We start from the raw sequence: 26,438 nt of genomic DNA, 5'->3' as shown, positions 1-26,438 counted from the left end.
AGTCTAAACATAAACATTCAGTTCTGCTACTCAAGGCTGAATAGCTATATTAAACCCCTTAAGTGGCTAGTTGCCACAAAAGGACAGGGCACCATGACAGTAAATACAGGCTATGCTCTAGGGCTGTGCGAACCTTCAGGTGCTGATTCAGTTTGGAGGAGATTCGGCCTGGTTTGGTGGCCAAATCTCCAAATCGAATCAGGGGACCAATTAAAAGCTCTGCATCAATTTGATGCTCTAGAAATATACCCCTGCCAGGCTGCATCCCCTGCCTGCTCCCCCAGCCTGCTGCTGCGCGTGCCCCCCCCCCCCCCCCCAAGCTCCTGGTGCTTTTTAAAAAAAAAAAAAGCCCCCCTTCTCCAGCTGCTGCCAGGCAGGGGTACAAGGAAGAAAGAGTTGTACAGGGAAGAAAGAGCTGAGGTGGGGAGGTGAAACAAAGGTTATGCTTGTAGGAGAGTGGTAGTTCAGGTTGTCCCCATTGTCTCCCACTGTCCCACGATGCATGGGGGGCTCTGCCACAAGCCCTCTGACTCCCATCTGCTCTCCCAACCCCCTCCCCATGGCTGCCCTGCCCGCCCCAGCTTCTGGCTCTTTTGAAAAGAAAGAAAAGAAACCCATCACTCAATGGCTGCTGCAGCGGCTTCAGGGCTTTCGGGTGCTCATGGAAGAGCCCTCCACACAGTGGTGGGCAGTGGGGATAGTCCCCCGCTGGACAGGACCTGGTGGGTCTTGGGTTTTTGGGGTTGTTTTTTTAAGGGCCAGGAGCTGAGGCGGGCAGGGCAGCCATGGGGCTGGGAGAGTGGGTGGAGGTTGGGAGGCTCGTGGCAGAGCTGCCCATGCAGTGTGGGATAGCAGGGATGGCCCTGCGCATGGCACCACCTGGTGAGTGCAGGTCTTTTTTTCCCAAACAGCCATGAGCTGAGCCGGGTGGGGCAGCCATTGAGAGCAGGCAGGGGATGGGCCTGTGTGATTCAGCTGATTTGGCAGTAGCTGAATCTCCAAATTGGATTTGGCTGAATCGATTCAGGGCAGTGATTCAATTCAGTGATTCGAATCACTGTTCCCCAAATCAGCCGAATCTGAAGCGAATGCTAGCTGCTTCGCGCAGGCCTCTGACCACAGTGTTAAGTATTAGCATTTTCACTGATGTGGCGTACCTTATGAAGTTAACTTTTTTAGGAAATGGGTTTTGTTCTGTAGCCACAGAAGGTAGAATGCGCTCCAGGTATGAGACTTGTGGCATGGAGATGTATGTAGGAGATCAGTCAAAAATAGCAGCGTCTGCAGCATCTACTGGAGTCCTGTAGGTTTTTATCATGTGGCATCCCATAAAGTCTGTTGTACTTCATGCTGGCTAAAATGTAAATTAAATTAATGCTCTCGGTATCTCATGCAAGATGAAGATGCAGTCTTTATGCTATTCTAGTCTGAAATTGAGGGAGATTATCAAAGTAGAGCACCATTGCATATTTTTGAGATCTTTGCAGTCAGTTTTCTGGCTTAAGAGTATACCTCATGGAGTTGGATGTGTTGTAGTGTCAACTTTATAAATTAATTATTTTTTCTTAAGTATGGAAAATAAATGTTGTTTAGGAAATCCTGATGTAGAGTAAAACTCTGGCAGGTTAATTTATTATTTTTTCTAATATAGTATCACTTTTTCTAATGAGTAAGAGGATTTCAGATTTAATTGTGTGCATGGATGTATGCTCACCATCTACCAGGACAAGGGTCAGCAATTTTTTGGAGTGGAAGGCCACTGTAATGAAGCTTGTTTCTGAGCAGGGGCCTCAGCCACCACTCACTGCCACTGCAACTTCTGTTTCCACAGTCCTCCTTGCCCCCCGCCCTTCCTCCCAGCCTCACAGGCCAGATCCACACATGGGCCATAGGTTGCTGTCCCCTGTACTAGGGGCACTGGTACTGCTATAGCTAAAATCTATTTGGAGATAATGTATGGAAGACAATATTAAGTATATTCATGGTAGGATCCTGTGGCTAGGATCACCTTTCCAGGATATTCCTCGAATTTTACAGGAGTTGCTATAGAGGAAAGGAAGTTTCAGGAGGGCATTCAAAGACTTCTCATTTATTGGCCCAAGTAAGCCCTGCAGCCTTTCTTCAGAAACATTGTACCTCAACTAAATGTCCAGTAGAACAACTAAATTACTTTTACATATGTGCTATTCTTATCTTCCCATGTCTTTTGAAAATCTCTTTATTTTGTGATTGTCTGAGTTACACACCCTTGATTTTTAGGGAACTACCACTGCATTGGTTGAACCTGTTTGTTTTGGAAGAATTTTTGCAATAATTGAAGCTAGAAACTTGAGGGTTTTTTTTTATCCTTTTCTTCTTTTTCTTTTTTTAAAGAGAAAGCAAAAATTCATTGTGGTCATCCTAAGTATGTGGATTCTTACAGATTTGGGGTAAAATATATTTTGTCATCTATCTATCTGGACTTGCTGTTCAGCACTACTCAGTGTTTGAGTATGTTGCTATCTTTTAAGAAGGGGCTTAAATGTGTGTATATTGATGGAGGAAAGTGATGTTTATGGAAATCATAAAACACTGGGTAATTTGTGGAGAGAGCTAACTAAGCTTGGTAAAATGTTTCGGAATATCTGGGAAATATACAGTAATGCCAATCCCAGCCATCTAAAAATTGCGAAGTCTTCAAACTTCTAGCTTTTGTCTTGGTTTGGAACCTTTAGAGATCAAGCTCATTTAAGAGTTAGAACTACAATTTTCCAATGAAAGGCGAGACTTTCCAGTAACATGCTTTGCTCAACAAGAACACTAAGTATTGTGATGGTCAAATACCTTGGCTTTCTGGTGAGACTTTTTCCTACTCTGTTTGCAATAGGGTGGTCAATTTCTTCAAGAAGTTCATCATTGTAATGGGCTTTCTCTTTTTTCATCCCTTGCCTCTAATTCAGATAGTGGTTAGTCAACACCAGAACTTGTGATTGTACGCAGTAAAACCACTCCTCCTTCTAAGGAGCTTTCCTATGAAGTAGGGAGAACCTGAGAGGGAATTTCAGAGAAGTTTGAGCGCTGTTCTGAAAGTTCACCAGCATGGAGAATAATGACTGAACAGTGGGCAGGAAGCCTGCAGCTGTATTGTGGTATTGTTTCTCTATTTTACTCATCTGAGACTAGCAGCACAAAGAAGTGGAGAGGCAGTGCAGAGGAGGTGAGAAACTCTGTGTCCATTAATATCATGTCCTTATGTTCTAATTCTAACTAGAACACAAAACAAAATATGAGAATAGGATTGTCTGTTCTTTTTGCGTACCGAGAAATGAGTAACTTCAAAGATAACTGGCACTCCACACAAACCTAGTTAGTGAACTTTGCAGGGCCATCCTTTTATTTCTGTTTGAAAGTTTTATTGTTTGAAGTAGAATGTGCTGCATCTTGTCTGTTTAAATACAATCTTCCCTTTCAAAGTAAGTGGGCCTTCTGAATTTCTTAAATATGTGCATGTGTCAATTTCTTTTGTGAATGTAACACAAATTTTATACGCTTAGAACTGTAAATGTTAAAGGGGAAAAAATAATCCCAAGTAGTAAAGAACTACTTGTCAACCAGCAGTTTAAATCTAGAGAGGTCTCTGATTACTGCATGGATATAATGCTCTATTGTTAAATCCCATTGGCCAAATATTGAATGAGCTAAGCTGTTTACACACAGATAATGGCGTGAAGTCAAGTGCAGCTTCCAATGCTGATTCAGCATGAAAAGCTTGGTGACAAGATGGCTTGTGAACTAACTTGCTGGAAGTACATCAATCAACTTTTTTGTTTAACTATTGTTTAACTAGTCCTGGCAGTTTCAGAAATCTCGCTAAACACTCAACATATTGAGCTGACAAGGAATTGAGGAAAATGGTCTTTTTGTAAGCCTCTTATTAATGGCAATCTCTTACGCTTCTTTAGCAATTATAGAAATTGTGCGTATTTTTCTGTAATACATATATGAATACTAAGTTGAGAATACAAGCACTGCAAATTTACAGTGCTGCTATATAGCTTTTTAAAATATGCATATCTTGTTTACTTTCTCTACTGTTACCTTATTTTAGGTAGCAAGATAGAACTTTGTAATGCATCAGTGTTTGTAAACTCACACAGAAATTAATAATAAACTAGTAATGCGAGCATTGAAAAGTAATTTTTGCAGCAGAAGGTACAGTTAGGCGATGAACAAATGGAACATTCTGCTCACTTAATCATCTAGTTTGGAAAAACATTAAAGTAGGTGATATAAATATCTCATCTTTCACTATATTGAGTATATCCTATAATTTTATTCTGATTTCTTAAAAAAAGTGGGGGGGAAGCACTTCTTACTTGTAGCACAATAATTTGGCTTGGGAAACCAGCGTAGCATTCATGTGAATTCACCACACAGGAAGGATAGAATCACTTTGTAGCTTTCATGTGTTTTGGCAAATGTAATTCCATGAATTTGAAATTTGTATTCTGGTGGGAATTTCTGCCTTGCTTGTCCTAGCCTACGTGGGAAGGTGAGTCACTAACTACAGGTGCATTTTTTTTTGATGAACTTTAATTTGCAGGACATTCAAAACCCTGCATTTGCTTGTGGGCCAGGAAAACCAATGTTTTATGATTTGGGTTTTTTTCCTAGTTCTCTTTAATTCTCTAGCAAATCCAAATAAATCACTATTTCCCAGTCCTAGTGATAACTAATGGTGTGTGTAATCTTTGAATTTTTAAACTGTTATCTTAAGTAGAATGTATCTTTAAAATGTTATAGTAGAAGAAACAATTTTGAACAATCCTTTTTCATTTTTTTTTTTTTTTTTTTTAATGAACTGATGTGAAGAGAACTATTAGGAAAGAAAATAAAATGTTAAAAAGAGCAAGTGATTCAAGATGATATGCAACCTAGTGGACTTATTCACGTGTGGGGTGCCATTACACATCTTTTAGTGATATAAAGAGCCTTTTTGTTTGTAAATCAGATACCTGTTTGTTTATTTTTGTTATGCTTTATTTAAAAAACCTGGCTTTTTAATTAAAACTTGTAATCTGGAACTATATGGGGTTTTGTTTGTGTTTTGTGTTCCCTCCCTTTTTTTTTTTTTTCTTTTTTAGAACAGCAAAAATCCTTTCTATTTATTATTTTTTGTTTGGGCTAATATTCAATTTCATTGATCAGCTTTGTTTCCCAGACTGTCTGCCATTACCCTTAATTATTATATTGAACAGTTTACAGAAACATTGACAAAGGGAGCTTCCATAGGCTCTATATTGTGTGTAGATTTTGAATGGAAGACATTGCAACTCCTTAAAATCATATGATCCCTAGCTGGCCTTCAAATGACTCTTTTCATAATCATAGACTAAATGCTTATGTTCTTCCTCCTGTGTATTTTTTGCTGTTTATTTCAAAATGGCTGCACATCTCTTCTGATACTCTGATCTGGTTGTCTATATTTGTATTGATCTTGAAAATTTATTATTATTATTATTACATTTTATGGGGTTTTTTTTAGTTTCACATCATCCGGGATTTAAAGTTCGTTGGGCTTTGCTATTGAAAAAGCTTCTATAGATCTCTAAAGCAGTGGAAATTTCTGAGCTTCGCGCAAAATAGATTTAAATCCTAGTCTAATAACTGCTTTTCAGGAAGAGAAAAATATGAAAAGGAACCGCAGACATTCTGGATGTCAGCCTGTGAAATTTTCCACTGTGTCCTTTAATAACATGCAGGCATGCTTATTCTGCTGGTATTTCAGTTAGCAGTTCCACTCTGAGTGAAAGATCAAGCAACTTTGTGATAAAGACAACTGGCCAGAGTTGTTATTTGGGGTGGGGGAACAGGACATAAATTCTTGTTTCCTAGAAATGTATTCAGTACTAACTATCCAGCAATTCTAGAAAGATCAATATATAAACTAAATATAGAATCATAAAATATCAACTCAATAGACCTAGCAGAATGTAAAACTGCTATATGTGGAGTGACTAATTTTGTATGTTGCCTTTTGGGATTAAAATAATTGGGTTGATATTGTATGTAAATAAGGATCTACCTAAATTGTGGTTTTCATGGATTTTGAGGAAACTGTGAAAAGCAGCATTGCCCACAGTCACCAGGAAGTACAGAATTGCCCATAGTTTCCCATGGAATCAACCAAAAACAAAAAGCAGTAGTGACATAGACTGACTGAAGGCACCCTCTGCTGATCAGTAGTGAGGGTTGGGCCGTTGGAAAATGCCTGCAAAATCGGCTCTGTGCATCACAAGCAGGCCATGAAAAACCCTTCGTCTTGCTGCGACTTAGGTCCCTCTATATATATATATATATATATATATATATATATATATATATATACACACAACTTTTTTGACAGAAGACCTAGGAGTTTGATTGTCAGTGCTTTAATCACATTAGTGATTACAGTGGGGATAAACAGATTTCACATGCTAGCTCTTCTGTAGATGGTGAGCCAATGTAATGTTTTAAAACTAATATTAATGATCAGTTGAATAGGATATCACCAGGAATCTTTTTTTGTTTGCTGCAGAAAAATGTGGATTTTTTCCTTTTAGGGGAAAAAGATGTGGGCAATGGTGAGTTTACCCTTGCAGGCTGGCAGAGTTCCAGCCTGCAAGAGAAGGGTGATCAGATGGGGGTGCCACATACATGTGCATGCACACACGTGCCTATAGCAGGACCCAGCACATCAGGATAGAGTAGGACAGGGAGGCTTGGTTTTGCTACTGGGAGCCCTGCACCACCATGGGGTGGTGCCCCCTGTTGGCCCAGCAACATTGGGGGTGGGGGCAGCAGCACAGAGGTGTGTGTGTGTGTGTGTGTATGAATGAGTGATGTTTCATTTTAATTGTGGAAAAGCATGGATTTTGGGAGGTTTGTCAATGAATTTGCAATTTTTTTTTTAAAACAGAAAACCAGGATCCCTGGATATCGTAACTAGAGATACTCAAGTGATGGAGGTAAATCTGAAGATTTCAAGTTCATTGCTGTTTGGGTTTCCCCTTTTGGCTTTCCAAGCTCTTTAAATAGTCTAAAGGGCTCAGTATTTGCTATGCGCTTTCTTCATTAAGAGTATGCCTTCCTCCTTCATCATATGTATAGCCCTTCATTTATTGATCCTGTACCCTTCTGAATTCTGTTCTGTACCAGGCTCCTGTACCTTACCAGGCTCAGGAATCTATTTACTGATTAAAAAATCTTCCTTTGCTAGGTTGCTTAGGTGGGAGTTAAGCTAGCATTACTGCAAAGCTGAATCTTTTTTTTAAAATGCTTCCATATATATTCTAGTGGACTGTTATCTTCCTCAGTCTACAGACTGACAGCTTCAGTAGTTTTCTTACCGCTCATTGTCCTCTCTCCTGTTTCTCATGAAGAATATAGGAGATACTGTAATTGGCAGGCTATATTCCTTCTGGTAATACTTGGTGGGTGGAGAGAATGCTAATTGACATGCAATCAGGTACTGAAATTTGAAAGGCAAAGACCATATCAGGGTAAAAGAGCACTGGAACAATATCCACACAGATGGGTTGTGGCATTTTCATGAAATCCTTGTTTCCAGAGTAGGGGAGGGTAAAGAAGATCCAGATGTTAAGTGAAAGGAGGAGCTCCAAGCTGAGCCTGACTGTAGAAGAATTCTGGCACCTTTTTTTTTTTTGTCACCTGGGATTGTCAGGTGGAAAAAGGAGCTTAGAGCAACTACCAGTAACAGCGGCCACATCTGCATATGCACTTTACTACAGAGTAGATTTATTAGCTGCAGTGTAAAGCACCACTGTCTGTGTGAAACAGCATTAGGCCTCAAACTAATTTATGCTGGCGTAACAGTACAGTCAAGGACAGTACTATCTTACCCTGGCGTGATTTACTATGATTAAATGCATGTGTAGATGCTGACTGCAAGTGTAAATTGTGCCTGGTCAGCCTAGCCAGTCGGGGGCCAGACTTCTTCCTGCCACCTAGCCACATGGCCCCTCACTTTGAATGCCCTCATTCCCCAGCCACCTTCTTCACTGCCTGACACTGGGGCTGACCCCTTCTCCTGTATCCCCTGTCAGCCTGGGCCTGCTCTGCCTTGGCTCAAATTGCTGCTGTCCTGGATGCTCATGTAGATGCTGCGCACAGGAGTAGTTTATTCTGGGTCAAACTACTCTGGGCTTATTGCTTTGCATTAATTGCACGTATTGATGTACCCAGAAAGTTGGTTATAAGCTCCATATGCTGAAAAAATAATTTTACTAACCAGTCACTTATCTGCTTAAATATAAAGTTGTCTTTCTGTAATTCAAATATTAAGAAAATATTGTGTTCTTGGTGTACTGGTGATGAATTTACCATTTCTATAGCAATACTACCAAGCAGAATAACACACCTAACAACAATAACAAATCAGGTGGGAAATATCACAGTAGGTAGAATAAACCTGAAGCCCTCTTGAAGCTGTCAAATAGGTGGCTTTTGCCAAGTGTTGCAAAGGACAGCAAATTGAACTAGGAGTGAGACTTCTTACAGTCCAGCATTTCATAGCAAGGAGGAGAATACAGTTGTGGGAATAAGAGATGGGGGGGGGAGGGGGGCAGTGGGGAGAGAAGTCATTGGCAAGCAGGTTTCAAGCTGTTAAGAATTCTGTAGGTCAAAAATTTAACTCCAAACAGTGATCAAAGATGAAATGCAGATTTTGGAGCCCTAGTATCCTGTGCTGATGACAAGGAAAACTCCTTGATGAATGGTTAGCTGCCTTCTGCACTAGTTTGATCTTTGAGTACACTTAAAATGTAGAGTCCCATTAAGAAGTTTAACCTTGATGTGGTGGTGATATGGCTATAAAGAATAGGGCTGTAACCTTTTCCTGAGACATAACCAGGAAGAAAAATGTTCTGGTTCCCCACTACCTTCCTGTATTCCATAATAGTGTCTACACAGAGTTGGTGTGGAACAGCTGTTTGTACTTTTAAAATCTCTTCCTAGTTTATCTGAAATGTCTTCCCTGTTTTAGAGATCTAATGCCAATATGAACACTGGTCTTCATCAGACATCGTGGGGGAATTTAGTAATGCCACTAATGACTTTTGTCCTGTGCCCAAACCAACAAGATCTAAGGAATCTTTCCATACAAGATCTTATGGAGCAATTCAAAGAACTAATATACTGAAACATGTATCCAGGATCTAGTCCGGTGTCCTGTCTAGTGATGGCCATTGTCAGATGCTTCAGAGAATGGTTTGAACTTCATATCAATCCCAGATGACTTACACTTTTTAGTTTAGGCCCTAAAACACAAGATCTGTCACTCAAACAACTTCGTTAGAATTCTGAATAATCTTTATCCCACTAACTGTATAATTTCCCTTTGAATACTAAATCCTTGGTCTCACGTTTCATGTGGCAGTGAGATTCACAGTTCAATTTCCTTTTTTTTTGTGGGCCAAGAGGGAAAGTATTTAATTTTATTTTCCTAATTTCAGTAAATGTCAGCAGCTTCTTGTTAAGGAATAGAGATAATTTGCTTTTTCTATACTATTAATTTTTTATTTTTTTTTTTTACCTATTCTTATGAGGTATGTCACATCCTAGTAGACTCCTTCTGAAATGGAGGGACTGTTTCATCTGAGTGTTTTACTGTGCCTTTGATCACTCATTGCCCTTGTCTGAACCATATCTTAATTCTGCAGTATTGTGTTTTCAGATGAAGTGACCAGTACAATGAATAAATAGTATTCCAGTTGAAACATGCTATTAACTTCTATGTAAAGGCATTCTAATATATCTAATAATTATTTTTTTTTTACATTCATTATCCTGTTTCTTAGGTAACCAAATATCTTTCTTCTTCTGATCGCAGCTGCACTTTAAGTGGGGGTTTTCAATGCGCTGCCTGCAAGAAGAAAGACAATTTATGCTTTGGCTTTCATGTATCCACAGTGTAAAATTGCTTGTAGCATAAAGCTTATTAATCAGTGTTAGGTGGATACTTCCAGTGTTGGTACTGTTGTCTACCTTCCTATGGGTTATTTACAGATGAGGGTGTCTGCAAGATCTGGGTCAGGAAAGAAAATGCAACAGGGCTGCTTCCTGGATGATGGATTACAAGACCCTTATTCTTTTACCAAGTCATCAAGGTTGTGCAGTTCTAATAAAATGCACTAAGAGGGGAAAAGGCTCTGGAAACTTTCTGACTTCCATTAACCTTAAAGACTGGTCTTTTGTCCCAGCTGCAAAACACTGGAGGCAGTGGTCAGTCCCTATTGTGAAGCTAGAAATTGTAAGAGTTATACAGATCCTAGTTTGCATCAGTTAGGTTTGTAACCAGCTGTGGTGCATCAGTTATGGCCAGAAAATGCTACTCTTCTCAGCATGAGGGTCAAGCTTGACTTCATAACTATAGCACAAATGTGTTGTGGCCAGGGTTCAGGGTGCAGGCTGCGGTCTGGCTGGACCAGCTCCAGGCAGGACCACCTCTATGGCTCAGAGGGCAGGACCTGGTGTGGGAGGGAGCGCTGCATGACCACGGCTGCCAAGGTAAGGCACCAGCAGCAGGGGTGGCAGCAGCTTGGCGTTGTGCCCCCTGCTGCTGCTGGGTGGGCAGAAGGTGCCTCAGCATGGCACCCCTTCCATTCCAGGTACTGACCGCTGGGCCACGTAGGCAGCTTCCGCTTGCAGCTTGGCCGGACTAGCTCCAGCCTTGTGCCCCACTGTGGGCACAGAAATCGGGGGGGGGGGGGGTGGAGGGAGCATATGCCCCCCATGCATCTGTGCCTACACCCCCCTTCACATACCCACCCTTTTTCCTACATACTGGGGGCTTAGGCCTAGGGTGGGGGCAGTGGGTCAGGAGTGAGGGGCACCAGCTGAACGGGGGAAGGGGGCTGTGGGTCAGGAGTGAGTGGCATTGCAGGAGCAGGACATATCAGGGATGCTCAGCACCACAAAGCAGCAGGGGGGGACAGTTGCAGCTGGACCTGTGTCCTGGTGAGCTGGGGGAAGGGGGGGAGCTCTAATTTCCCATGACAAAAAAAACAACAATCAAATGTCCGAACATATAGGTATCAGAATTTATTTTAATATAATGATTGAGGCATGGGTAGGCTTCCAAATTGCTTGAAAATAGTAAATATATCAATAAAACGTTGTGTTCAACTGATGCATGTACACACTTCATTTTAATTGCAGAAAAACATGGATTTTGGAGTATTTTTTTTACCAAGCCTACTCATAGTTCTGCTCCCTGTGGCTCATGCAGACTTTTGCTTTTGCCTGGTTGAGGCTTAAATGGCAAAAACTGGAGTGCATAATATGGAAACTGCTGTTACCACAGCAGTTAGCCACAGCAACTGGCTTTTTGACAAAAATGGTGTGTTGTAGTACCATATTTTCTTACTAAAAGTGGAAGCTTCTAGGCCTGCTGTCTGAACTCTTTTGAGGTATGTAAGACCTGCATATAGCTTTGTATGAATACTTTGGGATCTCTCAACAGCTATTCTGAGATATATTTTTAATCTTAATCTTTTTTTTTCTTTTCCTGAAACAAGGTAATATAAATCCTAAACTATTTAACTGAAGCATGCAGTGTCTTACATGTATTAACTATTGATTTTGAACTAACTCCTATATGACCCTTAGTTCAGGGTTACCTATAGTTACCATGATGATGCACAACAGGTAACAAATTGACTGCTTTTGGTGCAGCTGTTTAAACACTGGTGTGTATGTGTGTGTTGTTTTTTTTCCACTGAGTCTGCATAAAACCCAATAAACTTTTTACTAAACTTTTATAGGTACTCTTATTGCTTAGAAATGAAACTTCATAGTAGCCCTTTTTGATTTGGCTCTGGTGGGCCTTTAGCATGTTGAAATATAATTTTTAAATCGAGACTCTTGGCTGTCTTAGAATACTAAAACTTGTCCTCTTGTATGTTTCTTTTCAGTACTCATGAAATATTTTTGAAGAGAGAGATTTTTACAAGGCTACTGCTAGACTGTTTAACACAGGAGAACATCAGAACACCAGGTAAAGTTTTGACTCTGAAACGAATTCATGTATTCATTGTAATTTTGTTGTTAGTGACTTTTTTTTAAATGCGTGCAAACTTGAAAATAGTTTCCTGAGTTACTTTATTTTTACTGATTTTTGTTTTGAAGTGGTATATAATGGAGCCCTGGAAACATTACATAACAATTTGCAAAATTAGATGAGGGAAGATCCCTGAATGAGTTTTAACATAACGTTAGAGTTGTCGGAGCAATAAAACTGAAACTGGAATGAACCTGTAAATAGTGGTGTGTAAATAGGCTAATGAATGAAGCTTGCCCCTGCAGATGGAAGGTGGGCTAATGAGGAATGAGAGTGACCTTTTTTGGTTAAGTGGCTATAACTTATACCAGGGGTGGGCAATTATTTTGGGTGCAGGGCTGCTTACTGAGTTTTGGCAAACCACCAAGGGCCACATGACATGCAGCCAGGGTGAGATAAGTATCAATTTTCTAAATTTATTTTTTTTAGGGGCCCCACGAGCCAGATAGAATGGCCAGGCGGGCCGCATTTTGCCCACCTCTGACTTAAACCCAGTGCAGCCTCCTAAAAGGAGGTACTTTCTTTATCTAAATACAGACAGTCAGAAGCCTGAGGCTGAATTAATTGTCTTTGCAGGTTAGTCTAAGCTGCGTAGACTGAACCCATAGGCAAGTGAACAGACTTTCACTTTTCATTATGGAAATATATCTGCATGTATGCAGTGGCTCAGGACAGAAGCTGGGGGGTGGTAGAACACGTATCCCAGCTCGGCTGAAATAAACAGGTTGGGACAAAGCTGGCCCATTCACCCTGTGAGGAGGCGTTTCTGGGGCAGGTGCGTGGCATCCTGGGATGCTGGGGACTGAGTTACTTTGAATCTGGAGGGAAACTGGGACAGAAATTCAATAAACTGATTTGACCTAAATCAGTTAAGTCTGATACTACATCCATCTAGGCTTGTCTTAAACTGGTCTAGGCCATTTTGAAAGCAATTTATGTGCATTGAACTTCTGTTCTATGTTTGAACTGGTTTCTGATCACTTTTATACCAGTTTATGTAACTTCTGTCTCTAGCCTCTCATAGGTTTACTCCCTTTTCATAGTTGCTAAGTGCACGTGCACTTCTCATTGCTCCATTCTATACCTTCTTTCTACAAGGCCACAGTATATGTCACTGAATAAGACGATAGACATGATACGTTGTTTCTGACTTCTTTATCTCTCTTTAGGTCATGTGTAAATGCACAATTTATTCTCCTTTTTTTTTTAATTAAAGCTTATAGGTACTCTTGCTTTTGACAGAACTTGGGCCCATTTTAAATTGGAAGAGTGATGTCCATGCACTTTTTTGCACTACACTAAATCAGTCTTGAAATAATTCCTTAATTAAACCAGTCCAACTTTGTTTTATATTGGCTTCTGTAGTCACTACAACAATCAGGTGTTTTCTCTGTTAGCTTAAGATTTTGTCTATAAGTAAATGTGTGGGCAAACAAGCATGTGTTGAACTAAAACACTTATGCTCAAAGTCTTAACCTGGTCTGGTGCTGGAATGGGGAAATCATTTAGTTTAATGTTTCCTAAGCTTAAGGCAAAATGCTTACCAGTTTGGGTTGGAGGATCTGTTAAATTACGTGGCTGTGTCTGCCATGCTGGGGAGACAGTCTGTGGTTCATTTTTATTTGTTAACATGTGAAAACTACACATTTATGCAGAGTGCTTGCTAAAATTGTAGTGAAAGGCCTCTAGTCTTCACTTGTCGAACTGTCTCCATTCTTTCAGTAGAGACGAGGCTCAAGGAGCCTGCATTAGATTCTAATCTGAGTTAATGTTTGAGTTAATTCTAATTAAGCGAGACACTTCTGCATGCTTGTCTGGACACTCCAAAGTTCAGGACAAATTTGTTGACTCCCCAGAGTGCTTGTTTCTAAGGTAAACTCTCCAAATACTTGTAGTTCAAACAAGTATGTATAAATATGTTTAAACTCTAATCTGTGTGCATGTGCTTTTTTTCATAACCTTGGGATTGCTGAGAGCTTTCATATGAAGACATCACTACATTTTTAAGACTTTCATTCTTTTAGAACAGCGGTTTCCAACCTTGGGTCACAACCCAAATGAGGGTCACGGGAGCAATGCCAGCAGCGCTGCGCACAAAGGACGAGATCCGCTGTGTGGCAGTTCCCCTGCCCCTGGGCTGTTGCACCACTCTGCTTCCAGCAGTGGGTCGTGGCAAAAAAAGGTTGGGAACCACTGTTTTAGAATAATTGAAAAGCTGATAATATATTTCTGCTTCTAAGAAACTGAAAGGCTTACCTTGGTTTAAGTTGAGGCATTCCACTTCCTTTTCATAAGCACATTGGGTATCAAGCTTGGCACTTACATTGTAGTCCAGATTCCTCTCTCTTCTCTTGTCTGTCCTGTCAAGTCAGAAAAATGTTATAACTTTTATTCTTAAAGAATGGCTTTCTTGTATAGTAATGCAAATTTTCTGCAATATAAAAATATATGTAGTTTTAAATGATCAGTAGGCGGTGAACTAGGATTTTTGGATAGCATTTACTTTTAAGACTTTAACTGCTAACACCATCTAGAAGAACTTTCACCTGTTTGACCACTTGTGAATAAATGTGTAAATGATTCTGCATATGTGGCTTCTGGTTTTGAGACGCTTCTTTCGAAATCTCAGATTTTTTTTTCTGATTTGAAATTTTATAGATTATAATTTTTCTATCCGCCTTTTTGTGTAAAATTAGTTGAAGATAAACATTAATGAAAAAAGGATTCCCAGAAAATGATTTGCTAGAGAATTTTAGTGATCTGTACTACACTGTTTGAAAACACACTATAGTGAGTAATAGAACAGCTTTATTGTTGTTTTCCCCCTTCAGGTTTCAAAGATGATAACATAACCTTCATGGGGTGCCTGTAATCTATTAAATTAATCTATTGGTTTTCAATTTGTCTCCATACCATCCATTCCCCATCTCCATACCCTCTGCTTTCTTACAGTACAAATTGCTTTAAAGCTAAGCTTTACCAAAATAAATTGGCATGGGGCAGTATTGAAAAGCTAAGCCCAGGTAGTTTAATGGTTGGCATTAGTCTGCACTGACTAATGAAATGGGGAAATGGTGTACAATCATAGATCAATAGGATGTGCTGCTATCCCTGTTAGAAATGTCCTTCTAAATTACATGAAAAATGTTGATAGATAAAAATATTTACTTGCATAATTCCTTTCCCTACAAGTACCTGCCTCAGAGGACCTGGTCTGCAGTGTTAGGGACAGAAATTACACACAAACTGGTATAAGTGATTGGAAACTGGTTAAAATCTGTAACATGACACAAACTGCTTTCAAAATGGCCAAAACAGCTTCAAGATGAAGCTGGATGGATGTAATATCAGACTTAACCGATTTTAAGTTAGTTCAGTTTATTGAACTTCTATCCCAGATCCCCTCCAGATTCAAGCTGGAGTACAGTCCCCCAGTATCCCAGGATGCTTTGCACCTCCCCTGCAAACCCTGCCTCCCTCCCCCCACTTTTGCAGGATGGGTGGGCTACCCTTGGCACAACCTGTCTGCTCCAGCCAAGCAGGGAGGCATGCACTAGTGCCCCGCCCCAGCTTCTGGCCTGAGCAACTGCAGGCATGTGGTTGCATTTCTGCAATCAAACGTGAATGTCTGTTCACCTGCTTATCAGTTCAATCTGCGTAGTTTAGACTAACCTGCAAAGATTGAATCAATTCAGCCTCGGGCTTTTTGACTGTCTGTACTTAGCCAGGATGAGTAAGTGTGGTGCACATGCTTTTTTCATAACCGTGGGTTTGTTGAGTGCTTTCATACGAAGAGATCACTACATTTTAAGACTTTTTGTATTATTTTAGAACCGCACTTCCCAACCTCGGGTCACAACCCAAATGAAGGTAATGGGGGCTATGCCTGCAGTACTGCACACAAAGGATGAGGTGTGTCGTGTGCCAGGAGCTCCCCTGCCCCCAGGCTGTTGCACCACTCTACTCTCAGGGCTATCAGATGTGAGCTGGATGCAGCCTGCAGGCAACCAAAGGAGTTGGTGTGTGGCCTTGGGCTCTCGGGTGGTTACTGCACCCTGTCATTGCTTTGGTTTCAACAGCAGTCAGTCTCCAGGCTCCCTCTTCTTCCAACTGCCACTTTCTGCCTTTGCCCCAAGGGGGTGGGGCAGTGCAACAGCATGGGCAGCTCACGGGTGCCCAGTATAGCAATGGGGGTGTTGCCCACATGATGCAATAGGCAGGGGGTGAGCATCTGTGTGGCCTCCCCTGACAGCATGTGGGCCCCCAGGGCTTAAAAGTTAGGTAACCCTGCTCTGGTGAATGGCTCTTGTTTGTAAGACTACTGTAGAAGTTGGAAAGTATGTAGTGAATGAGATGAGACTTTAGAAAAGAGGGTGGGGTTTTTTGTTAAATAAAGAATTTGGATGCTGCCCTGGAGAACTAGAACTTTGTATGTAGGAACTCCAGGGGTAGACAGTGAACTGGCCAAGCAACTTTGGCCAACTGTAGATGTAGCTTATTGAGAGTTCTTCATGTTCTGGCTAGACAAAATGAGATGTACGAGGTCTTATGTGCAAAAATCTGGGGCATTCCTGAAATTTAATAGGTAATCTTCTTGGAACATTGAAGTGCAAGCAAGTAAGAAGAGCAAAAAAAATAAAAGACTTAGTGTTTCCGGTTTAGCGTCCAAATAGAAACCTGACTGTTTACCTTAATCTCTGGACCTCACCTGTAAAATGGAGAAGACCATGCCTTTTGAGACTAGATAGCATTAAGATAAATTCATTTGCTTGAAGCAATACTTCAAGTTCCGAATAAAACAGTTTATATTTAGCCTTGTTTACAGTATCCTATTAAATACGGTAAACTAACATTTTGAACAGATAAGGAAAGATTTCCCAAGAGTAGGAGGGAGGGACATGGTATATAACTGTGTAGGTTCATAAGCAGGTTGCTATTAAATCTTAATTCTTAAACTATGTGAAGCTAATCTGAATGTTCTGTTTTACTGAATTTAACCTAACTTTAAAGCAAGCTAGGAAAAAAAGTCCATTTTATGGAATCAGGATGACCTCCTCATGGAGTTATTTAATGGGTTCAAACTGGCTGATGTGCACCACAGAATTCTCTCATTTGAGCTAATGGAGTAGGCAGTAGTAGGAGTGATTAGGGTAAGGGATCACAAGATGGATGGAGCTGTCCCCTCCATACCTGTTGAATTTTTTGCAGTTATTTGACCAGAAGAAGGTAGGGATTCAGGACTTCACTCCTGCATTTGGTTCAAGGATCTGGAGGGTAGTATGATTGTGTGTGTGTCCACTTTTTTTCTCTCTACTTCTATTCTACTGTCCTATTGCCTCACCATTTTTTATTTTATTTATTTATTTATTTATTTATTTTATGTCTTAATTGAGATGCTTCTTCCTCTTCACTGCCTGGGTACTAGCAGAGGGAACATAAAGTACAGAGACAATCCCTTGTGGGCTCATGGTCCTGATTCCTAGTACCACAGCAGTTCAAAGCAGCGATTTCAAGGAAAGTCCTGCTGGTCCCCTACAACTGTGGGGTAGAACATACTCCTTCACTTTGTGGATAAGGTGCTTGGCAGTTCTGTCATATAGGAGCTATACAGGGCTGGAGCTTGCTCAGCGTAGGTAGAGTATAGTAAAAGTTGTGTTAACTGGCCTTTAAGTAACCAGAACACTCTATTAAACTGGAATGGACATGGAGGGGCCAAACTTGCACGTGGGGGGAAAGCTTGGGATTTTTTGGTTTTGGACTAATACAGGGATTGTCAACCAGGGGTACACGTACCCCTGAGGGTACTTAGGACAGCTCCACGGGGTATGTGCGGCGGCACAGGGAAGTGGCACATGGCAGTGCAGAGTGGTGAATGGTGGCAGCCACATGCGAGCTCCCTGTCCCCCATCGCCGCCATTCACCACTCTGTGCTGCCACTGTGCGCCACTTTCCCTGTGCTTCATGTCCGACTGGTCGTGCGTCTGCAACCCCCCCCCCCCCAACCTTCTGGCCTGGAAAGGGGTACAGTCCAGAAGGGGTACCCACCAGAAGGGGGTACACCCCTTAAAGGTTGAAAACCCCTGGACTAACATCGTGCATGGTTTGTACTATGTATAAGTGAGTACAGAAGTGGTGTTCTAAAGTGTGTTTATAGAGTACTTTTGCTAAAACTTGCAGCAGTTTTCAGAAAAGGTAAACCACATGAATTCTGGATGAACTAGGTCTATGGGTACCTGTAATAATTTGCCTATATGCAAGTTACTACAGGTGAATTTATTTGGCCCCTCACTTCCACTTGCTCAGGCAGAGCAGGGTCTGACAGTAAGGGGGACTGCAGGGGGAAGAATTTGGGGAAGGGGTGGACAGAAGGCAAGGTGGCCACCTGACCCCTTCTGATTTTTTTTTTTTTTTTCTCTTTCCTCCCATCTCCTGGTACTTGTAGTGGGAGGGGGATAAATTCAGCGCAATCCTCCAATAATTAAATTCTGTAGCTGGAAAACTATAATGAATTTATAAATTTTTCCATATATAGAATCTAATTATTGTGGAGGTCATCTTGTATTCAAGGAAATACAGTAATGGGAAGTGGTGAGCAGTCTTTGCAGTAGACAAGGCATATAGCAGTACTTATGTTTTTCTAACCTGGCCTACTTGCCAGTGATTAGTAGGTACTGTAGCTGTTCCTGGCAAATTTGCAGGCCAAGTCAAATGCTGCCAAACTGTTCATGGATGGGGTGACCATAATCATTTTAGGGAAATCCAGGACAGGGGGTGAGTTGGCGCATGTGTGCACATAATCTCATGGCTCTTGGGAGTGGAGTGGGGTGGGGTGGGGTGGGAGAGCGCAGAGGCCTATGGCCAGTCTTCACCCCCTGCCTGCAGGGGCTGGACTCGGCTGGGAGCAGCCCCTGTGCAGTACCTCCCAGGCTCTGACAGCCTCTTGCACGGCCACATGACGCCTCTGCTGGCAGCTGGTGGGGCAGAGCCCTGAGCCACCCCCCCCTCCCCCCCGGCACAGGTCTGCAGCAGGTGGGAAGGGTGGAGGAACCTCTGCTTCCCTTAGGGCAGAGGTCTGAGCCATCCCTGTTCCCCTGGGAAACCCTGTCCTCACCTGGGCTGCTCCCTGGTCCGGACTCAGCTGGGCTGCAAGCTGGAAGTCACTTGCCCAGTAGAGTTGACCAGGAGCTGGGCATGTGCAGGCAGGTTCGTGCTAATCCAGAACTTCTGCTTCACTTTTCTTCAGGAAGCCCAGCCAATGGGTGGTTCCCTGCTCCTGACTCCACTGGGCTGTAAGCAGAGTCACTTGCTCAATAGTCAGTCAGGAGCCAGGCATGTGTGGGCAGTTTCCTGCCAATCCGGGACTTTTGCTTCTATTTTCTTTGAGACCGCCTATGAAATCTGGGATGTACAGTTACCCTATTCTTGGAGAAAGCATTTTGATTTTAATTTTGTAATAATACAGTGACATCACTTTGAATTTGCTGATAGAAATCAATAGTGTCTATCCTGTTCGTAGCTTGCTTTATCCAGATAGGACGTGTGGGGCAACTTTTTTATTAAGGTGTATGAGCTTAGGACACTTGTATGTAGAGGGGTGGTGGGCAGATGGGGATGAGCCTGAGTCTACACTCTATCTACTTGCACCTCATCAAAAGAAGCAGAAAACCCCTCCCAACACCCTAGGGTATCTAAGCACCTTGGTTAAGAATCGCTGGTCTAGAGAATACAACCCATATTTGAAGGGAAGCATGCAAATAAATCTAAGTATAATCCATAGATCTGAACTGATGCCTTTTTTCTCTTTTTCTTTTTTTTTTTAAGTAACATAGTGGAGTCTTTTTGTACATTTTTACTGTAGAGTCACGAGGGAGGAATTTGCAGTTTCAGCAACATATTGGGCCTCCTTAAACCCTGTTGTTCCCTGGCTGGCTGGTCTTCCGTTGACACTCCAGTTTCAGCAACTGTCCCAAATGCAAAATAGATGCAGTAAAGCTAGTAAGTGTAATCCTTAATGAGCTGCTACTTCAGAGGAAAGGAGGTGGGAGTCCTATATGGATGATCACATTTTCTGGTGTCACTTATATTACTAATGTATACCAACATACAGGCACCAGGTTAGGAACAGATAGCTGCATGTAGTAGGTAGCTATTACAGGGCTTTGCCCCTTGGCATTTATAAAGGGAACAGGTAATAGCTTGTCTGAATTTAAATAATTTGCTACTGCAGGATGGACATGGGCAAACAAAGCCTGAACCTGTGTAACTGGTCAGGTATTGACTGCAATGTGTTGTTTTTTTTTAATTCGGGAGTAATTATCCACTCCATTGGATGAAGTTACTATGGTTGAGTTAGTTGTACCATCTACCCACTTTTTTATGTTGGGCCTAACTAACTTCCATATTGGTCCCATGTCTTGTTGGAGATGAGAAACTGGGATTGGAAATTGCTCAGGATTTCTACATGGCAATATAAATTACTAATGGTTAGATGAACTTTGTGGCTGGAATAAACTACAGCAGCAATGTTTTTGGGCAGTGCTATAAACACCTGCAACCTCGACTTGTAAGATGCTGTTGTGCCAGGGATGGAGAGCGGGGCAGTCATGAGGGGGCCCAATCCTTGTTGTGGCAGTGCAGCCCCAACTCCTTCTCCACCATCTGCCCCAAGGTGCGTGTGCCAAGCAAAATGCCTTGACGTGCCACACTGGCACCTGTGCTGGGGATTGCCTACCCCTGAACTAGAGCATGTCCTTCAATGTAAGAGGGTTTCTACAATGCCTTATTACTTTTACTAGAGCTCTAGTGTCATTTCTTAAAATCTCAGTGGATAGACTGGCAAATTGTTAATGACTAAGTTTAATGACAGTTTGGTAAATAAGGAATGAAACATGTTTTGCATGAGTTTATTGTAGGATAAAAACGGATAGGTAAGTTTTCATCCAGGTTAATGGGAATTACTGAAATATTATTACTTTAGTGCTGCTGCTAAAATTGAAAACATTACAGTAATTTATTTTCGTGCTCTTCAGATAACTGACTGTTATGTATTAAGTCTTTTTTCCCTTTAGATTGGAGAAAGAAACCTGCTGCTGCAAGTGCAGTTTATTTTTAAACTTATTGAAATCTCTGCTTCTGAAATGGAAGACTGCTATAGTGATATCTGCTCTCTTCATTAAGCTTTATTAAAAAAAATTCTACTGAATGTAGTAAGGCAAACATGGCTCAATCTCACCCAACACTGTGTGTGTGTGTGTGCATACGTACAAAGACTTTGTAGTAAAGAATAGGGGGGTTCCTCTTACTGAGTCTAGAAAAATCTGTGAAGCATTATGGGTTTTTTTTATTTGTTTTGTTTTTCTTATTTTGTGCATCAAGTGATTGTTACGGTGCCAGATGTTGATGCAGTTACAGCTGTATAACCTCCTCTGAGGCAGTGAGGCTGTACAAGTCTAACCAAGAAAACAGTCTGCTAGTAATAAATTATTTCTATATATGTGAAATGGAGCACAGGTAGACATTAAGGCCACATCCACACGAGTAGGGGCATGCATTTGCAGCAGCACAAATAGTAGCGGCACAGATTTGTGCCACTACTTGATGCTGCAGTGCACGCCCCTGCTCTGTGCTTTGCAGTGTGGCTAGGGCTGCCTGCTCCCCTGTCTCAAGGTACACTGCACCCCAGCTGCCAGGGAGCCAGATGGCTGGGGTGGAGGATGGCTCCGCATGGGGGGCTCCACAGCATGTGGAGTTGGGGAAGCAGGTGGCCCTGGGTTGCCTGCTCCCCCATCTCCATGTTTGTCCTGGTGCATGCCACTGTTTTGCACTGCTTTTTTTCTTCCGTTTGGTTTTTTTTTGATAACTGGGAAATCCTGGTTGCAAATTTTGTCCTGGCACTGCAGATTAGCAGTACCGTGCACTGTTTAACGTGCAGTGTGTGTGGTTTGTGGTGCTGCAAAGAGGTTTGTGGTGCCATAAATCGCACATGCCTGTACATCTGGATCTGGCCTAAGATGCCAGAGGTAGTTTAGGGTTACTGGATGGAAAAAGTCTCAAACTTCTGTGTATGTCTGTGTGTGAGACTAATATTAAAAGAAGCATCACAACAGTGTTGCAGACACTGTGGTTGCTCTGACTGAAGACTCAAACAGTACATTTATCTAGAAATCTGTATTCATATATCTTACAGGTCATATTAAGTTGCATTTAACTGCTCTTCTGTTTTGAGTAGTTTTTATAATTTTTGCTAATAGTTTGAAAAAAAATAAAAAATTGGTAACCTACATGCCACTGTAAGTTCTACAGTGTTTATAGTTCTTGGTCTGGGAAACTATTGGGTGAAATTGAGGAAAATAACGAACAACTGTATGTCAAAGCAGGAAAACTATTATGGCTCTAGATTCAAAATAAGGTCAGGATGTTTCCTGGATTTTTTTGTCCTTCCGAGAAGGTCGGGCAGAAATGCTCTTGCCTTCTTTTTCAAAAATCTATTAATCAGAAACCTACGTACAGATTTCTCAGAAACCTCCTCATAGATTCAGTCTTTGCGCATTGTCTAATAGCATTGGTTTAAGATTGACTGTCTCTGCAATACTTTTGGCACATGATATCCCTGTAGCACAAGACAAATTAGTGATATGATTTCCTTGTGGTGGGGCACCTCAGTTATGTCTACCCAACACCAGCCCTGACAAATGATGTTACAAAATAAAAGCAAAGGTTTGAGAAGTAAGGAGTGGGTACTTAAAAGTATTGCTTTGTTCCCCAGAATCTTTGCTTTTAGTCTCTGATGGACAATAGATTTAATAAAACACTTAAATGTTACTGAAGCATAAATGCAGCATAGGTTGAGCTACTGCATATCTGTTTGTATCTAACAACGTGATGCACTGGGCTGGTACTGCTTTAACTGAGGATGTGCCACTTTTGTGGTAATGTTGCTATGGCAACTACCTTCTAAGAGCTGCCTCAAGGTCACTGTCAACATCAGTCATGGCCTTCAGTGCTTGCTTTATAAGCAAATATCACCACCCAATAAAATATAGTAAATGGTTACTTTTCAGATTTATTCCACGTACTCATGTTAGATTAAACACAGTAATAGTATAGATGAAACAAATATCAAAGCAGTAGTTAGTATGGCAAAAAAGCAACTTTAAACAGTGCAGCTTTTGCATCTCCTAACTTCTGCCACACATGAACGCACCAACTTGAGGACTTTGTATTAAAGTGCTATGCAAAAAAATATAATAAGACACCTAATTTAAAACACGAGCAAACAATATTGTTTGCTGTATCTAGACTGTGTAAGATGCAGATCTATAGAAGCACTTAAGCAGAATTTTAGGAATCCAAGCTGCATTTTAGGGGGGATTTCTAGAGATCATTCTTTTAGACTTAAGCACCTAATTGCTTTGCTTTGGACCTGTGTGTTCAAGGCCTCTGCTACACGGTGCAAGTGGATCTAATGTATGATCTACACGATCGTGCTTCCTACCATGGTACATGTGCAAGGCAGGAGGCGCAATTGTGGGATTGCACGTTGGTTCCAATTGAACCATATTGCTGGTGCAGGGGGGGAGTCTGATCTTGGGCGGTCCCTGGCCAGGCAAGAAGCAGGCTCACAAGGCCGCAGGGGCCATGTGCAGCTGGAGCCAAGAGACCCCACAACTGATGGGGTGACTGGTCCTAGCTATGCCTCACTTGCCCCAGGACAGAATCCTTCAGCTGACAGGGCTCTCAGTCCCAGCTATGCATGGGGTGCACCCTGGACTAGGAGCCCCACTGGTTGCAGGTTGTAGGAATCGGTCCCAGCTGTGAATGAGGCACAGCTAGGACTGGGTGCCGCCTCAGTTGTGGGGCATTTGGTCCCTGCTGCAGGTGAAGAGCCAGACTGAGAGCCCTGTGTATGCTAGAGGTCTTTTTTCCCTCCTCCTGGTTTTCTCACCCCCCGCCACCTTGGGGATCACAGCAGCTGCAATCTCTGGGGCTCAGGGTCTTCACTCTGGGTAAGGTGTACCCCTGTGCCTGGGAGCCCTGTCAGCTGACGGGGCTCTTGGCCACAGGGGAGACCCTGCTACATGTGCAAATGAAAGCTGCATAGCAACCAGCTGTAAAGTTAGTACACATTTTCCAGGTCTAACTTGATAGATGGTTGGAGCTTTTATTGTGTGATAGCTACTTTGTGCTTGTAGCTAGTCTTAAGGTAATTGAGCAATTAACCAGTTAATTGTGCAAGGCCTGTAACAGAGGGGGCCTAATATAACATAAGGCCTGTAACACAGAGGTGGCCTAATATAGCTCTACTGAGACACTGCCTTAGTAGTTCCTGAACCAGGAGAAGTAGATCTGTAGTGGTGGGTCATGTTTTAGTGCTGCAGTAAGCTTCCCCTGAGGGGCTTGATCTTGTAGGTGCTCCTACTCCCAAGCATAGCTGACAGTACAAGGTTCTGTAGCTGGAATCTCTTCCATTCAAACCACATGCCAGAGGAGATAGTGGTTCCCATCTCTTATGCAGTTGTCTAGTGCAGGGGTGAGCAATTATTTGGCCTGGAGGGCCACTTAGAGAGCTTTGGTGAGCTGTTGCAGGCTTGGTCAACACCCCCCCCCCCCCCCTTTTTCCCAGCCCGTGACAGCTCACCAAAACTCCCTAAATGGTAGATTACTAGACTGGTACAGGGGTGGCAAATGAGCAGGGTCTCCATAGAGTCTGACACCCCCCAGGCAGGGTGTGCTCATCCAGGTGAATGGGATGGGGCCACAGGTGGGCAGGAGATGGAGAAGTGATGTTTGAGAGTAGGATGGGTGGGGTGGCGCCAGTGCTGTGGCCAGGATCACAGGATGGTTACAGTATATGGCTGGGGTCCGTTGCAGAGCCACAGTCTGTTCCTTGCATGGCTCTGCACTGTCACCACCACATGGTCCTGGTCCTAGCCTTAGCCACCTGTTCTGCTCTCTGATTCCTGTCTGCCTATGGCCCCATCCCATCCATCTGGCCGAACATACCCTGCCTGCATGTGTCCCAGACTGGTCTCCTTGGGGATTCCACCTGACCACCTGCTATGTCCAGGGCCCCTGGTGGTGGGTGTGGGGTGGATGGCTGGAATGGCTCTGGTGGTGGCAACGGTAGAGATTGGCAGCAACAGCTAGAAGGAGCTGCTGCTGTGGGGGCTTCCAGGAAGTAAGTCCAACTATACTCCTCTAGCCCATCTGCCTGCTTGGGGGCAGCGGGACTGGTAGCATATGCCATGGCCTGGGCTGCCTACTGCACCTGTGCTGGGTGGGCATGAGGGACTTGCTGTGGGCTACGGAAAATCCTTTGGCGGGCTACATCTTACCTGCAGGCTATATTTTCCCACCTTTGGTCTAGTGGCTAGAACATTTCCCTTAAAGTGATTCAGATCCTTGTGTGTCTGGGTTTGCATGCGTCCAAATCATTAAAAATTACTGAACAAAATAAGGTACTAATAAGAACTTGTAAATAACTGTGGTCTGTTTAAATTTAGAAATTAAAGCAGAAGTTGTAACAAATTTAAAACTTGAAGCATTTTGGTGATCCATCAAGATCTAACTAGATGCAATTAAATACTCAAGCTTGTATACTTTTGTCAAAAAGAGAGTACATTTACAGCATACTGTAGGTTGGTATGCTCATCTCCCGAAGTTCTAGACAAAAAGGACTTCCTAAGAAACTTTAACTAAACTTGTAACAAAAGAACTGACCTTTTTTCTTTCATTTGTAGAATGTAACACACTTGACTCTAGCCTTGGTGGCTTGCCTTGTTTGGAGAAAAAAAAAAGAGAGAGAGAATAAATATAATGTTCTGGAACTTTCTCCATCCTACCAAGGACCACAGACTGTTGTGACTCCATTGTATCACTGATTCCAAAACTCGGAGCTTTAGGTAACTTGGAGTCCTACTCAGCTTGACTCCTGGCCATGTCCCTGGACTACCTGGGATATAGCTGGGTGTCATGGGTTGCTTCCTCGCCTTTTGCCTCCAGCCACTTTTTTTTTTGCTTGCATGCAGGACTTGTGTGTCTTAATTTGGTATCTCATTGTTTTGGGGGATTTAAACTTGGGTTTTCTTGTTTGTTTGGGGGTTTTTTTGTTACCTTTGGAGCCCCCCACATTCTGAATTTGGGATGAAGTGACAAACAAAACAGTTCAGCTGATGCTGAGGTGGTGGTAGGAGAACTTCCCTTGATCCAGGCACGTACTACCTGGAGGTGGGAAGATGGGCTTAGATCCCAGAATTACAAGTGGGATTCCCATATGGGGAAGAGGGCTCAGAAGTCCTAGAGCAGGGGCTGACAATTTTTTGGACATGCAGGTCAAAGT

The 26,438-nt window shown here is 42.4% G+C and overlaps 1 protein-coding gene across 7 annotated transcripts in view; it reads left to right on the top strand.

Annotated features, from left to right (window-relative positions):
• NCOA3 (nuclear receptor coactivator 3) overlaps nt 1–26,438 on the top strand; it is a 146,134-nt gene that overhangs the window by 6,242 nt on the left and 113,454 nt on the right. For 4 of the 7 annotated variants that reach the window (XM_019484541.2, XM_019484542.2, XM_019484536.2 and 1 more), the window contains exons 2-3: nt 6,941–6,989; nt 11,955–12,037. The gene's annotated coding sequence lies outside the window, so the exon portion shown is untranslated. The remainder of the gene's footprint in view (nt 1–6,940; nt 6,990–11,954; nt 12,038–26,438) is intronic. The other 3 variants (XM_059733169.1, XM_019484538.2, XM_019484539.2) reach the window with 1 other exon arrangement.

The sequence above is a fragment of the Alligator mississippiensis genome, chromosome 9 (genome assembly GCF_030867095.1).
Source record: "Alligator mississippiensis isolate rAllMis1 chromosome 9, rAllMis1, whole genome shotgun sequence".
Taxonomy (NCBI): domain Eukaryota; kingdom Metazoa; phylum Chordata; order Crocodylia; family Alligatoridae; genus Alligator; species Alligator mississippiensis.
This window is presented reverse-complemented; position numbering and strand designations above follow the sequence as displayed.